Source organism: Euleptes europaea, chromosome 1 (assembly GCF_029931775.1).
Source record: "Euleptes europaea isolate rEulEur1 chromosome 1, rEulEur1.hap1, whole genome shotgun sequence".
NCBI lineage: Eukaryota > Metazoa > Chordata > Lepidosauria > Squamata > Sphaerodactylidae > Euleptes > Euleptes europaea.
Window position 1 is genome coordinate 56,432,678 of NC_079312.1, and position 15,139 is coordinate 56,447,816.

Genomic DNA, 15,139 nt, shown 5'->3' on the forward strand with positions numbered 1-15,139 from the left:
GAGTGCAAATTCAGCTTGCAAAATGGTAAATTTGCAAAAATACCTGGGTTGAAATGTCATTTTGCCACACTGCCCGTCCTCCAAGGAACTCAATACAGTGAACACAGTTCTCTTTCATTTTATCCTCACAACAATCCTGTGAAGTTGGCAAGATTGAAAGAAAGTGACTGGCCCAAAGTCACCCAGAAAACATCACAGCTGAGTGGGGATTTGAACACAGATTTCCCCAGTCTAGTCTGACACTCTAAACACTACATCACACCAGCTCTTTGTACCATTTGAAAAAAATTAATTAAGTAACACTACACTTACCTGAAGATGTGGTTTGACATTTATTTATTTATTTTAGATGGTTAAAATGTGCTTAGTGCTTAAAGGCTTCTGGGCATGTGTGTTTGATCAAATAAAAAAAACATAGAAAAGCTGAAAACCACAAGACATTATTATTTCCATTGTTTTATATTGTACTATAGTAAGTATAGTAAGAGCCAACGAAAGAGACAGGTTCTTCCCCTGAGGAATGTGTAGTCTGAAACTGAATAATGGGGTGAGACGTGAGAGGTGGAGGAAGGGAAGAATAGTCAAGTGTTCTGTTGCTTTGAGTCAATTATATTTCACTTAGCTTAGGTTCAGTATTACAAAACAAGGACAGAAGGGAGAAAGTTAAAGGAAGTCTTTGCAAAAGTAGGTTTGAGAAGGCGCAAAAGCCAAAGAGAGGCAATGCAGCAAGGTATGGCTGTTCCCCATCATGCATCCCAAGCATATCAGGCAGCCACCTTTGGCAAAATGCATACAAGGATAATTAGTTAGTTGGATGCAGCAAGATAATACTGGGTCTGGGTTTTTCCCCCTCCCTCACAAGGTTTCGATGCCTTAATAAATGCTTTGGGTCCTATTTTTGGAGAAAGGTGGCTCATAAACTGCATAAATAAATACAAATAATAACAAGACTCCAACAGCAAGAATTCACCATTTCCTAACAGAAATGCCTCAACCATTGAATTTCTGCCTGTCCCATTACTCTTAAGGTCACAGGGGTCCTGCCAGAAATGAAAATGGTGGCCATGCAATATGACAATTATTTTCCCCCTTATGTTCTTTTCACATAATTATCATGTGGTGAGTAAAGCCTCAGTGATTTAATTTCTTCCTTAATGTCGCAAGTGGTCATGTGAGTCTTTCAGACATGAAACAAGAAGGCTATGCCTCATTACCTCTTGGAAAATGTTCATAATGTGTAGGGAACCCCAGAGATTCCACTGATCCATGGTATCAACAAACAAGTAACCACATCAACAAAATGGCACCACAAAACGATTTCATCACATCCGAATAATAATGTGAGCCATACTAGAAAGAAAATCCAGAAAGTCAATTGTTGGTATAAAATAACATGCCCCACTAAACTTATGAAAACAATGTTGATATTTCTCCTTTTCACTCTCTGTTCTTATGACTTTGTCAAAGTACTTTCAAGTATAATGCTTTATAGGTCTGAAGCACAAGATTATTCAATTTGCTTTATTGGCGGGGTTGATAAAGCCACTCAGAAGCAAACCAGGGGGTAAATGAAATGCACTGCTTAGCAAGAAGGGAGCTTCTTGCATTGGTATCTGCCTTCATTTCTGAATGCTTGACATTCTGTCACATATATATACCCATGTAAATAAATCCTGGTCGGATTTAAAGTGTCAGAAGTATGTGAGTGACGGGTAGAAGCAGGCATTGGAGAGTTGGGAAGGCATCTGTAGAAATGGGAGGAGAGACGTTCAGTTTAATCCTTGTGTTTCTGCTCCTGCTCTAGGAGTATATTTGTGTATTTTCCTTTGCACACCCAACAAAAATAATAAGCATGGTAAACAGGGGTGAGACCAATATTTATGTTAAATATAGTTGGGGTGGCTGTAATATGGTAATGCATTTGGCAAAGCTACAATTGAAGAGACAGTGTGACTTTTAAAAATGACTTCAGGCATAATATTTGACAATTCATTCCTGCCTACTTTCAGTCAGCATCAGCAGAATTTAATAAACTGTTTCCAAATGAAGTAGCGCTACTTACGAACAGTCTAGGGCTCCTATGGAGAGCTGGGTAGAGAAATATATCCAGCAGCGACATATAATCACAATTTTTGCAAGGAACTGGGAACTCCAGTCCCATTCCTTCACAACTGGAAGCTCTGCAGATTGCTGTGAATCCTCCCCTTTCAGCCCTCTTTGTCACAACATTTTCAAGCATTTCTTCTGAAGGAAAAAAAAACCCACACAACCATATTAGCTATTTGTAATTTCTATTACAAATAAAGCAATTAATAAGAAAAATGCAGTGTCTCCCTAAAAAACAGAGCCTGTAATACACCTTGTCATAACTGATTTCTGTTGTCCGACAGAACAGAATAAATAAATGCAGAAAATAAATAGATAATACTAAAGATACAAGAATGTGAAACAAATTTAACTCAGTTAATAATCAGCAAGGATCCAAAGATAAGTAATTTGTTTGCTTGTTTTCTATAGTACCCATTTTGTTTAATGTAGCTGTTGTTCAGGCTGAACTATTTATTGTGTAGGAGATCCTCGACTGCACCTCTCAATGTAATGTTTAATTTAGATTTAGACAGAGGCCATGATATGGGGTAAGGGGTTTTAAGCCTCATTCCATTTTCCCTACAGAAACACTCTCACCCTGAACTAGGGAATAAAGAAAGGTACAATATCTAACAGAAGTTTTTATTTTGCAGGGGGTGGGGAGATCTCTAATGGGAAAATTGCATGGGGGGTAGGGTTAACTCCCTTGCCAAGGCCCTAGAGGTTCCCACCCTACAGGTAGCACCTGTAGATCTCCCACTATTACAATTGATCTCCAGGTGACCAACTTTAGTTCCCCTGGAGAAAACAATGCTTTGGAGGTTGGATAGGGTTGCCAACCTCCAGGTACTAGCTGGAGCTCTCCTGCAATTACAACTGATCTGCAGCCAACAGAGTTCAGTTCCCCTGGAGAAAATGGCTGCTTTGTCAATTGGACTCTATGGGATTGAAGTCCCTCCCCAAACCCCGCCCTCCTTAGGCTCTGCCCCCAAAACCTCCCGCCAATGACGAAGAGGAGACTGGCAATCCTATTCGAGCTTGAACACAAACAGTTAAGGTCTGCCCTATTTTTTTTCCTGCCATTTACAGGCCACAGACACTGCTGTTTGGCTCTGTGTCAAGAAACATCTGGTAGATCTAGCAGTCCATAAATTACAAAATTTATTAAGACAGATGTCTTTTTTAAAAAGTCTGAAGGACAGCGGGTATTTGAAGCCACATTACATAAGGAATTGGCAGCAAGGGCAGATTATTATTATTATTATTATTAGCCTTTGTCAGAGCAAAGTGCAATCTCTACTCCTGCTGCTTGCCCTTCCTTGCCCCATGTGCAGGTTCTCTTTACCTGATAGGACTCTGAGGTCTGTTCTCCTAAAAAAGCATTTATGCATGATCTCAGCTATAAACATGGGAAGAAGTCCCAAAGTGATATACGGAATGGTAGGGTTTTGCAAGGGTTGCAAATATCTAGGGTTGCCAACCTCCAGGTACTAGCTGGAGATCTCCTGCTATTACAGCTGATCTCCTGCCGATAGAGACCAGTTCCCCTGGAGGAAATGGCCGCTTTGGCCATTGGACTCTATGGCATTGAAGTCCCTCCCCTCCCCAAACCTGCCCTAATCAGGCTCCATCACAAAAACCTCCCACCGGTGGCGAAGAGGGACCTGGCAACCCTAATGGATGGCCGAGGAAGCCAGATGGGAATGTGAGAGAAAAAGCTGTTACGCTGTCAGATCAGATCAGATAGGGTTAATGTCTCCAGAGTGTTAGTTGGGAGAGAACCTGCCTCAGGAGGCTCAGAGTATTATGTGCGTACAAGCAGGTTAAATCACTGAGTGTTTAGGGATAGAGTTTGTGGTTACAGAGGGCCAGGCTGATAATCCTTTCTCAGGAAACTTTGGAAGTCTCAGAGTCTGTCTTTTATCATAAATCAGTTTAGTATAGCGAGTGAATGCTTGAGGAAGACTGGATGAAGTTGTCTCAGGGCCTAGTTTCTGAGTAGGGTTGCCAGGTCCCTCTTCACCACCGGCAGGAGGTTTTGGGGGCAGAGGAGGGCTGGGTTTGGGAAGGGGAGGGACTTCAGTGCCATAGAGTTCAATTGCCAAAGCGGCCATTCAAAATTCTCATATTATTTCCTTTCTCCCATAGGGATGAAAAAAGCAGCTATGCCAAATAAATCTTGTAGTGTTCCCCTAAGGGATACTCCATTTCCAATGCATAGTTGCACAGATGCTTACAGCTGTTCCCAAAGGGATACAAAGAGAGGAAATAATATGAGAATTTTGAATGCATACAAATTGGCTTTGACTAAACGGGGCTGAGGAAGAACAGAAACAATTGTCCCCCTTGCTACTCTTCTATGAAGATTTGTTGCAGTTCATTGTTGGATACTTGTACCTGTATGGGACTGTTTATACCAAATTCCCTCGCCATTCTTCTATGAAGATTACTCATAGTGGAACTTTTGAGACTTGTACCCTTTAGGACTGTTAACATAGGATTGTATATAGATTTGTGTGTTGTATGTCATTCACTGCACTTAATACACCTTGTTTTTGTAAACTTGTGATTGATTGATTGATTGATTGAATATCATCAGCCTTTCCTGTACTTACCACCTGGAGGTTGGCAAACCTATTTCTGAGGGAAACCAACTAATGATCTGTCGTTTCTGAGAGGATGTCACATTTAAACTGTGAGGATCCTAAGGTTGAGGAAAGGGCAATATTCATCTTAAGAATACAAGCTTGGCTGGTAACCGTTCTGTGCACCTTAACATCTGAAATGTTATAAATTAACATGCCCAGCAAAAACGATGTATGTGTTATCTGTTTTAAGCCTCATTACTGAACCTTGTTATTTCTTCTATCCCTAGTAGTGAATCAAGTTATTGGTTTTTTTTAATCCTGTTTCCCTAATGTCTTTTATGTAAGAACTGCATTAAACAAGGCCATTTGGGCACAGTAGAAGGCTGAGAGACTACTCTGGTGGAACTACGCAGCATGCTACCTCTTCTTAAATGTCCTTTAAAGTTCATAAATCATACAACCAACATGTATGAATAAAACCTAAGTGAAGCCTCTCTCATAGAGGCCTTGAGGAGGAAAGAGTAACTAGTTTTTTAAGTTTTACTTGAAGGTATACACAAACATACATCACAACAAGAGCTGGTATATTGTCGAAGGCTTTCACGGTCAGAGTTCATTGGTTCTCGTAGGTTATCCGGGCTGTGTAATACCAAGACCACGGTTACACAGCCCGGATAACCTACGAGAACCAAAGAGCTGGTATATTTATTAATACAAAACAATAATATAACTATGTATGGGCCTCTAAACAAACAAAAGTCCTAAAAGGACTTGAAGAGTCCCTCTATAGCAGTGGCTCCCAAAGTGGGCAGTACCACCCCTTGGGGGCGGTGGGATTACCTAAGGGATTACTCAGAGGCAAGGGAGCAGGAGGGGGTCGCTAGAGGTAGGCCCCTGCAACTGTGTTGTTGGATAGGGTAGGGGGCACTGGGTTTGAGACTGTGGAACCAAGGGGGCGGTGGCCCGAAAAGTTTGGGAACCACTGATCTATAGCCCTTTTCTGTTATTACAATGTTGGTGGTCCACGTGTGTAAAGGGAGCTATGTGTGCTCCTCTCAATATGTTCAGTCAACATTTGGTATGAATAGGACAACACGTACGTTTTCCTGCTTTGGTACTTGTGATAGGAAGCCTAGATTACTTGCAAGTAGTGGCTAGTGTACCAAAGATGGAAAACAATCATGTGTGGCATTTTTTTTTTTTTTTGCACAAAAATGGCAACTGTGTGGATCTGGAGGATCATCGGTAATGCACTCTCCCATTATACAAGGTTGGAGCGCTAGAATTCTGTCTGCAAAAGCCAGGAGCTTTAGGGGGCACTGCCTATGGATGAGGACGACTGTTGCAGATACTGTGATGCCATTTCCAAGTGATCACCCGGAAAAGATGTCACAGGCCCCTGCCTTGCAGTGCTCTAGGAATCTCTTTATGTCTCTCCAGGAATCTCTCTAGGAATCTCTCTAGGAGTCTCTCTATGACCATGGAGACTGCAGAAATTCCTAAAGCATCTCAGGGTGGCTGTGGCATCATTTTACCTACATACATACATCTTTTCTCCTCTTGCTCACTTGATCAAGCATAGACAAATGAAGGCCAGAGCTTCCTTACCATGGGCGGGAAAATGGTAAGCCTAGACAAAATTGTAAAGACTGGAATTAAAGCTTATCTTTGCTGACATTTCAAGATTATTTTGGTTTGGTAGACATCCTTTACGTTAGCCCTGGCTTAGCCTTTGTTTTTTGTTTTTTTCCACATATCACAAATTCTGCTCATATTCTAGCTTGTCAGGAACAGGAAAAGGTTTTATTGGAGCATTTTTTTTGTTTTCATAGTGATTAGATTGTACAGGTATAAAATATCATTGTATAGGTATAAAAGGAATTAAATTGGCAGTGAAGTGGAAGGAGGATCACAAGGAAAGATGAATAAACTAATTTATTTGCTACCATCTCATAGGGATTCTGAGATCAGCAAGAAACCCAACACATGGGATCCAGATGCATACCATAAGAAGGAAATCCTTGTGATATCAGCAGACAGGCCAGCAACTAGATTACAAGACTCTACTAAAAACCTGTTTATCAAACCTAAAGTCCTTTGCATGAACTGCAGCTATAAGATCCTGGTAGAATTGGTGGAGATACAGTCCTCAGCATAAGAGTATTTACATTTACCATTTCTAAAAGGTTATATCCTAGAGTTAAAGCTGCCAGCTTTTGATGTAAATACAGGAGACAGTGCCTAGAGGTGTCTTCTTCTTCTTCTTCTTCCCTGCACCCAGTCCCACTGTCAGCCAGCCCTTGTGGCCTTGTTAGCCCACTGCAACTCCAGCCTCAGCTGTTGCTACAGCTCCTGTCCCAGCTGTGGCTCGTTTCCTGGCTCCCTTCAGCTGGCCCAGCACAGTCCTTTAAAGGTCTGGAAATCAGATCAGACCCCACCCCATCCCCGAGGCAATGGCACACCACCTCCGGACCAGCCGTATTTTTGTTTGGCTGGGCTGTCGGAAGCACCCTGCTGGGCTCTAGACCCCAGGGGCAGCTAGGTGGCTACAATATGTATTTAATTTGTTTTAATGTTTTTGACCGTTACCTTGGGGACCCTAATCTATAGGATTGTCGGGTGCCTGTTAATGGTGGGCAATTGCCCGCCAATTAATAGGTCTGCACACCACCTCTCAGCTGGCCGACGGGCGGGGGGGGGAAACAGACCAGCTAAAGGGGGGGGGAACGATCACCACTCGCGTGCAGCGTGACATGGCACAATAATCTCCCTTTTGAGGTAAACCCATAAGTGACGGGTACACTCTAGTACATCCCTCAAAAACAATTCTATGGAAACCATAGGGTTTTTGGAGGAATATGCTAGAGTGCCCCTGTCAATTCCTGGTTTGACAGGGACGCTCTAGCACATTTCTCCAAAAATGCTATGGTTTCCATAGAATTTTCTTTAGGGACATGCTAGAGCATCCCAGTCACTTCCAGGTTTACTCCTGGCAACTCTACTAATCTAGGTGGAAAGGCAGAATAAAAGTGTTTTAAATAAATAGTGCTACAAATAACTTGTGGGAAGATAGCATGATGGAAAATATGTGGTTGGGAGGATACCCTTGGCTGGATAGTATGGATAAGTTCTAAGTACGTGTGCTTACTGGTCAAAGTGTTGGACTAGGATTTAGGCGACCTGTGTTCCGATCTCTATACTGCTATGAGGCTTTGCTAGGTGAGCTTTGGCCTGTACTGTCTTAGGCTAACCTATGGGCTCTTTGGGAGAAGAGCAGGATAAAAATGTACTAGACACTAGTATTATAAAGGCTAAAATGAAAATGTCTCTGTTAAATTATTTTAAACAACAGCAAAAAAAAAAACCTCAGCATGTCTCTTGTTAGACTAGCATGGTTTGTGAGACAATTTCTTCCCGTTCTGTGGCTGTTGAAGCATGAAGGCTTGGTTTTTAATGAAAACTAAGCAATTTGCCCTTAAAGAGATCTTCTGCATCCATGTGAAAATCTGACCTGGCTTCTTGCCGATTAAGACCATTGGTCTAGCCAGCAGAAAAACAAGTATCTGCCTCCAAAGGGAGACAGGGCCATTATAAGAAAAAACAAAAACAAAAAAAACCCTATCCTTTTATGCAAAGTTGCACCAAATTTATTTTGATAATCACATAGTAGATCGCTATAAGAATACCTATGTAATTTTTGTACTGTATCGTTGCTGTCCTAAAACCATATTTTTGTATTATTTGTGGCACTGTAAGAAGAAAATCTGAATGCTTTATTGTTTGATTTTGATCATTGCATTTATTCTTTGTTGTTGTTACAATATATATCATCCAGACAAATAAAATGTATTACCTTACCATTTGAATTGCATTGTAGGCATCTGGCCATATTCATAGTCACTAGATTGCTTCCATTCCATCAACACTTGAGCACCAGACTTGTTGAAATCTCCTATATATAGCTGGAATGTCAGGCAAACGGGAGAGAGAAGGGTCAGGGATCCTGGCAACGGCGGGCCTGCTTATCGCATTTCCATGTGATTTACTGAAAGCAGTGTGAGTCAGAGGCACGGCTTCCCTGGGACATTATTTCTCAAATGACTTCAGTTTGTGGTAAATTGGATTTGACATCCATCACACAGATTTTTTGGCGGTGTAATTTAGCACTGGCTACAGCACTCCCTTCCAGTCTCTCCCACCCCCACCTCTTTGCTCTGCTAACAATGAGCTAATGGATCTATGGCTTCACTCTAAACATCCCAAAAGACCACACAGATGTCCCAGAAGAAGTGGATTTGTTAAAGTTGCAGGCATAGGGTTCTGTCTGCAATGACCTGGAAGCCACAGCCTCATGACATGTAACTATTACCCACAATGTCCAAAAGGAGCTTTAGCCATGGGTTTTGTTTTTGTTTCGTTTTCTCTTCACATTCCCTCAGAACATAACAGATATACCTTCATTCAGGCTTGACAACCGCCAAACTTTCCTTATTCTCTAATCTGTAGGGTTGCCAACCTCCAGGTGATGTCTGGTGATCTCCCACTATTACAACTGATCTCCAAGCAACCGAGATCAGTTCACCTGGAGAAAACGCCCACTTTAGAAGGTGGAATCTATAGCATTATACCCCATTGAAGACCATCCCTCCCCAAACCCCATCCTCCTCAGGCTCCACCCCCAAAATCTCCAGGTGTTTTTCAACCCAGAGCTGGCAACCCTACTAATCTGGTCACCCCAGCTTAATCTTGGCTTCTGTTGAGTTGTCAAAAGGGGGAGATGGAAAAGAATGTTGGCCAGGCAACAAGAGGCAGGAACGCATGGGTAGAAGAGAATAAATGTGGGCACAGGAAAGTGAGAAGCAGCAAGGACAGAAGCAAAAATCAGATAAGGAAGCAAGGTAAAGAAGAGTAGGAGGAGTTGGTTTTTCTACCACTTAAGGAAGAATCAAACCAGCTTACAATCACCTTCCCTAACCCTCCCCACAACAGACAACCAGTGAGGTAGGTGGGGCTGAGAGAGCTCTAATAGAACTGTGACTAGCCCAAGGTCACCCAGCTGACTTTACATGTAGGAGTGGGGAAACCAACCCACCGCTCATGTGGAGGAGTAGGGAATCAAACCCAGTTCTCCAGATTAGAGTCCACCGCTCCAATTTGAGAAGCAGTTGGCCAAAAACATTAAGACAAATAATTAACATTTTTTCCCAAATATATCAGGAACAGGAAACCAGCTAGGGAGGTGGCTGGACCTTTGGATGACAAAGGAATAAAAGGATTGCTGAAGGAAGATGGGTAGAAGGTAGAGAAACAGAATTAATTCTTTGTATCTGAACTTTGAGAAACAGGATCAAGTTGTAGCAGAAGATGCATTCTTTCATTTACACCTGATTATGAAATTTTCTACCCTTCTAGACTTCAAGTAAATAACAGTCACTTCACACATTCAGCGGTGAGTCAGTAAGTGTTGAGTAACTAAGTAACAAAAAGTCAAGTGATGAGCATGTATAATACGTGAACCTATCCATGATGTGATAGTAAACAATTACAAATGATGGGTTCATGCTGCTTCCACAGTGCCCAGCACCATGGTTTCTTAACTCTATAGACACTAACAAAGATCTAGGTCCAAAGAAAGACATTTTGGTACCATTTAGAGGAGATTCTGAGGTACAAACTGAGTTAGTTTGTTAAAATATTTATGATCCACTTTTCTCCCAAAAGTAGGCCCAAGTGTTAAGAGTCAGTGGTTGGCTCACAGTATGAGAAAATAGGTTGCATGTTCATTAAATAGGTGCAGGTGAAATAGAAGAGCAGCCAAAACCTGTCCCTTAATACATTAAGGGCTTCTAAACGCCTGTGATATAAGAGCAATAGGCAGACCATAAATCAGGATTCAGGAGCTTTGTAGCCAGTTAGTGACTCTCGCCGCCCCCCCACCCCTGCCAGCCCTCATGCTTAATCTAAGAAGAAGCCGATTCTAATGACATCTTTAATGGCTAAGCCACTCAGAGTAGAAGCTGAGCATGGCGCTTGTTTGATGTTCAGCCCTGCATACAGCTTAAGAAGATTACTTCAGCGCACTCAGGACTGTGCATATGTTGCAAAGTGCCACAACTCTAAGCCTCAGGAAAAATTGGCAAAAAAAGAAGAGGGATGCAGGGGCGGGGGGAGGAAAACCGTCTCTTGGGTTACCAATGGTCCTTTGATATTTAAAAGATGCAGTATTGGGCAGAGCTGTGTGTCTGCCATGCTTCCACATGAAAAGCGCAGCAAGTTTAGAGAGGGGCTGTAGCTCAGTGGCGGATCCCTGGTATCTCCAGTTAAAGGGATCGGGTATTAGGTGATGTGAAAGACCTGAGACCCTGGACAGCTGCTGCCCATCAGAGTAGACAATGCTGACCTTGACAGACTAGTGGTCTAATTCAGAATCAGGAAGTTCCATGTGTTGGTGTGCATTGAGCTGTTATGCCCATGAAGATATGCTTCAAGTGTGCAGGCCATGCCTGCTGAACTCTCAGAATTCAGATGGGTGGGTGAAAGATTTCCAGTCATGGCGCAGGGCTAAAGTAACTTGCATAGCTCTATTTGATTGTATTCAGTTCATTGTGCATGTTCACTATTCATGCATGATGCTTTCCCCATGGTAAATGTCATCACACACTCCTTGTGCAGAAAGGGAAGAAATTTTCCTCTTGTCGTGCCTGGATTCTGAATCATATGGCCTTGCTTCAAGACTCTGACACAATCCCATAATATCCCACACATATTTTCCTAACAAGGTTTGTAACTGGCATTTATGGGCAATGAAATGGGAGATTTCTGCCATATGAGACTTGGGGCTGCCTCAGAAAGGCCTGCCTGCCTGTCTCCTTCCCTGCGTGCTCACCATTCTCAGTATCTCTTCGATGTGATAAGAGCAACATTCTACTCTTGGTGGCTGATAGCTCAGGAATGTGCAGGCGCAATAGGGTTACCAACCTCCAGGTAGCAGCTGGATATCTCCTGCTATTACAACTGATCTCCAGCGGATAGGGATCAGTTCACCTGGAGAAAATGGCCACTTTGGCAATTGGACTCTAGGGCATTGAAGTCCCTCCCCTCCCCAAACCCCACCTTCCTCAGGCTCTGCCCCAAAATCCTCCCACTGATGGCAAAGAGGGACTTGGCAGCCCTAAGGTGCAAGGAGGCTGAGTGTCTAGCAGCACCCAGTTTGGGCCATTGAAGCCACAGTCCACACTGAGCATGATCCACCTAACAGTTCCCGCCCCATAACTCACTGATTTCCTGAATTGCCTATAGAAAGAGGCCCCTACATTTCTGTCATTTTGCAGAAAGTGCAAAGCAAAAATGTTCAGGAAGGCATATTTATAAGGAATTAGAACTGTAGTGCAATGGAATAGCTCAAGTGTGGTTGCTTTTCTAAGGGATAGGATTGTGGTCTGTTGCAGTGTTTATTATATGCATCCCCTTTCTTTTATTGCACTATCTTCTACTTTTCTAATCCACTTTCTGGATTATGGTATGTCATGCCTTAAACAGGGCAGTAGGACTAGGATTACAGAACTGGGAAACTATCTATTGGAGGTCTTTGCTGCTTGTTTGAATTGATTTTTATATTTTGTAATCCACCTTGAGTCTCAGTGAGAAAGGCAGACTATAGGAAGTAAAAAATAATAATCAACTATGTAAACAAAGCAAATCAGTTTAAATGTTGATACCCTGGTGTAGATGAAGGCTTAAATAAACCTACTGACATGCACCAACTAAATCATATCAATGAGGTTTGTGTGTGTGTGTGTTAAGTGCCATCAAGTCACTTCCGACGCATGGCAACCCTATGAATGAAAGTCCTCCAAAATGTCTTATCTTTGACAGCCTTGCTCAGATCTAGCAAACTGAAGGCTGTGTGTGGCTTCCTTTATTGAGTCAATCCATCTCTTGTTGGGTTTTCCTCTTTTCCTGCTGCCCTCAACTTTTCCTAGCATGACTGTCTTTTCCAGTGACTCTTGTCGTCTCATGGCGTGACCAAAATACGATAGCCGCAGTTTAATCATTTTAGCTTCTAAGGTCAGTTCAGGCTTAATTTGATCTATAACCCACTGATTTGTTTTTCTGGCAGTCCACGGTATCCGTAACACTCTCCTCCAACACCACATTTCAAAGGAATCTATTTTCTTCCTATCAGCTTTCTTCACTGTCCAGCTTTCACACCCATACATAGTAATAGGGAATATGATGGCATGAATTAATCTAGTCTTGGTGGCCAGTGACACATCCTTACACTTCAAAATATTTTCTAGCTCCTTCATGGCTGCCCTTCCCAGTCTCAATCTCCTTCTGATTTCTTGGCTGCAATCACCCTTTCGGTTGATGGTGGAGCCAAGGAATAGAAAGTCTTCAAAAATTTCAATTTCCTCATTGTCAACCTTAAAGTTGTGTAATTCTCCTGTAGTCATTACTTTTGTTTTCTTGATGTTCAGCTGTAGTCCTGCTTTGGCACTTTCTCTTTTAACTTTCAGCAGTAGTCGTTTCAAATCTTCACTATTTTCTGCCAATAATGTAGTGTCATCAGCATATCTCAAATTATTAATGTTCCTCCCTCCAATTTTCACTCCACCTTCATCTAAATCTAATCCAGCTTTCCTAATTATATGTTCTGCATATAGATTGAATAGATAGGGAGATAAAATACATCCTTGTCTGACACCTTTGCCAATTGGAAACCATTCCGTTTCTCCATATTCTGTTCTAACTGTGGCCTCTTGTCCAGAGTACAGGTTGCGTATCAAAACGATCAGATGTAGTGGCACACCCATTTCCTTTAAAACCAGTCATAGCTTTTCGTGATCCACACAGTCAAAAGCTTTGCTGTAATCTATGAAACACAAGCTGATTTTCTTCTGAAATTCTCTCGTATGCTCCAGTAACCAGCGTATATTTGCAATATGATCTCTAGTGCCTCTTCCTTTTCTGAAACCAGCTTGAACATCAGGCATTTCTCATTCCATATACGGTAACAGCCGTTGCTGTAAAATTTTGAGCATCACTTTACTTGCGTGAGAAATTAATGAAATGGTCCGATAGTTGCTGCAATGAGGTTTACTGCAAGATAAGTTGACTTTTATCATACTAGTGATCTTTTGACAGTCTTCTTTGAAAAGCCATACATTCTATTGGCCAGTGCAGTCACTTAGGCCTGATCTGTACATACAACAGAATGAGGTAGGTAGTTCCTGCAGAGTGCCGTTTCGAACTGCAAATTGGCAATACCAATTTCGAATGTTCCACTGTGTAAAACAATCCCTAATAGAAGAAAACCTGAAGGATTCTAGCCCAGCCCTCCCTGCACTATGTTTGTTCCCTGCTTGCAGGAAACATAGTGGAACATTCAAAATTGCAGTAGTTTTCCCACCTATAATTAGGGTTGCCAGATCCCTCTTCGCCACCAGTGGGAGGTTTTTGAGGTGGATCCTGAGGAGAGCAGGGTTTGGGGAGGGGAGGGGACTTCAGTGCCATAGAGTTCAATTGCCAAAGTAGCCATTTTCTCCAGATGAACTGAGCTCTATCGGCTGGAGATCAGTTGTAATAGAAGATCTCCAGCTACTACCTGGAGGTTGGTAACCCTACCTATAATCTGAATGGATACATACTTTCAAATCTGGATATAGCACCTCATTCTCACCTGAATTTACTGCTAGTGTGGCATAGTGGTTGGACTAGGGCTGGAAAGCCCAGGAACAAGTCCTCTCTCAGCCCTGAAACTCTCTGGGTAACCTTGGGCTAGTTGTTCACTCTCAACCTAACCTACCCCATAGGGTTGTTGTGAAGGTAAAATGGAAGGGAACTCCTTGGAGGAAGGGTGGGGAAATTGTGATAGATGGAATCATATTAATCCAGCAGCCTGTTGGCAACTCAAACATCCCGTCTGTGAAGGTTTGAAAGCCCCAAGAATGACTAAGGGTCTGTCCTAGGGATGCCAGTCCTGGGGATCCCCCAGAATTACAGCTCATCTCTGGACTACAAAGGTAAGTTCCCATGGAAAATGGACTTTCTCCAGGATTTTCTCAACCTGGATCTGGCAACTCTATGCCCCCCATCCCCTGTCATTGGCCAGGAGGGACCTGGCAACCCTAGTCTGTCCATACGTTACATTTTCCTAAGTATGACCCCAACTTAGGTCACAGATGTATTCTGAGAACTCTGTGCTTCCTAGGCATTTGTGGGGCCTTGATTTGGATCAGGACTGCAGCAATGGGGAGGAGAGTCTTAGACACATACCCATACACTCTATTTTCCTGACCTGAAATAAACTCAGGAATCCACTACTTGCTCCTCATTAGGGAAACTGACAGGCAGCTATACCAGTACACATGCATTCCCCCAATGCAGCAAATAGTGGCTCTCTGGAGCCATTTCATGTTGGGAAAATGGTCCAGGGGGTAAGTCCAAGTCCTGTCTCCCAC